Here is a 2146-nt window from a genome sequence, read left to right on the forward strand (position 1 = left end):
TGTTCAGTGTCCAGTGCATATTTAATACACAATGCCTTTATCTATCAATAAGTTGTATTGTAATGTGCCTGTCCCAAGTCAGGAGCCTGTAATTCAGTGGTTGTCGTTTGTTTATGTGTTACATATTTGTTTTTCGTTATTTTTTTTACATAAATAAGGCCGTTAGTTTTCTCGCTTGAATTGTTTTACATTGTCTTATCGGGGCCTTTTATGGCTGACTATATGCGGTATGGGCTTTGCTAATTGTTGAAGGCCGTACGGTGACCTATAATTAATAATGTTTGTGTCATTTTGGTCTTTTGAGGATAGTTGTCTCATTGGTAATCATACCACATCTTCTTTTTTATATTTACATTTGTATAAACGACCTCATAGCTTTAGCGCATATGGACAGAGATGTTAAATTAATTTTCACAGTAATTCAAGCTGTAGCAAGAACAAGCAGTGAAACGAAATGTTTATTTAGAAATCCTTCTTTTTCAACATAAACAACTTTTATATGTTAACATCTGTTACATGTTTGGTTTTCTTTACTATTTTGCTCTGAGCGTCACTGGTGAGTCTTGTGTAGGCGAAACGCACGTATGGTGTAAAAAATTTCTGGTACCTTTGATTACTATTAGCATGTCGAAGTGTCCTATTGTAATGTTTATTTGTGTTTTTCTCTGTCCTGAATGTTCTTGCATTTATTTGTACTGTAGTCCTGTCATGTTCTATTGCCATTTTAGAGTTATATTTAATATTGCCATAAAAGGCGATGTTTTGCTAGCTTCATAACCAGGTTCAACCAACCATATTTTTCTTATATGGTCTTAATTTGCTGTAAATTATTGCTGTTTACAGTTTATCTCTATCTATAATAATATTCCAGATAATAACTAAAAAAAACGGGTTGCCTGATTGGTCTGAAAATTTCTGGGCCGATAGACTTTGACCTAACGAACAAACTTATTCCCAGCAGATTTCCTGTAAATGCCTTGGTTTCTGAGATTTTAGGCAAAAACTGCATTTTACCCTATCCACTATTTTTAGCCATGTCGGCCATCTTAGTTCGCAGACAGGGTTATCGGACACATTTTTAAACTAGATATCCTTATGATGATTGTGATCTTTGGTTAAATTTGTCTTAGTAGTTTCAGAGGAGAAGATTTCTGAACAAGATAACAAAAAATTACGAAAAGTTAACAAAAAATTGACTTTAAAGGGCAATAACTCCTGAAGGGGTTAAAAGTAAAATCACAAAAATACTGAACTCAGAGGAAAATCAATTTGGAAAGTCCATAATCACATGGCAAAATCAAATAACAAAACGCATCAAAAACGAATAGAAAAGAACTGTCATATTCCTGACTTGGTACAGGCATTTTCAAATGTAGAAAATGGTGGATTAAACCTGGTTCTATACCATTTTGCTCATGTAAATTTTTTTGTAGATCTTATTTTGTTGAACATTATTGCTGTGAACAGTTTATCTCTTTCTATAATAATATTCAAGATATTTACCAAAAACTGGCAGAATTTCCTTAAAATTACCATATTCTGGGGCAGCAACCCAATTCATCTTAAACATTGTTAAATTTCAGGTCAGATAGATCTTGACCTGATAAACAATTTACCCCATGTCAGATTTGCTCTGAATGCTTTGGTTTCAGAGATATGAGCCAAAATCTACATTTAATCCTTTGTTCTATTTTTAGCCATGACGGCAATCTTGGTTGGTTGGCCGAGTCACCGGACACATTTAAACTTTTTAAACTAAATACCCTAATGATGATTGTGGCCAAGTTTAGTTAAATTTGATCCAATAGTTTCAGGTTTCAGAGGAGAAGCTTTTTGTAAAAGTTAACGACGACGACGGACGCCAAGTGATGAGAAAAGCTCTTCCACTTTAGTGTTGATGTTATTTCGTTGTTGTCCACTTCACGTTGATGTGCTTATCTCAGTTTTAGTTTGTAACCCGGATTTATTTTCTTTCAATCGACTTATGACGTTCGAACAGCGTGTACTACTGATGCCTCTTTCATACACATTTTGAGATTTATTTTCAGATATTAACATTTGTATATTTAATTGTATTTGATAACATGTATATATTAAAGAGTTTATGATCAAAAGTAATAAAACAATATATTTATAAAGTTAAGAA

The sequence above is a fragment of the Mytilus trossulus genome, chromosome 3 (assembly GCF_036588685.1).
Source record: "Mytilus trossulus isolate FHL-02 chromosome 3, PNRI_Mtr1.1.1.hap1, whole genome shotgun sequence".
Classification (NCBI taxonomy): domain Eukaryota; kingdom Metazoa; phylum Mollusca; class Bivalvia; order Mytilida; family Mytilidae; genus Mytilus; species Mytilus trossulus.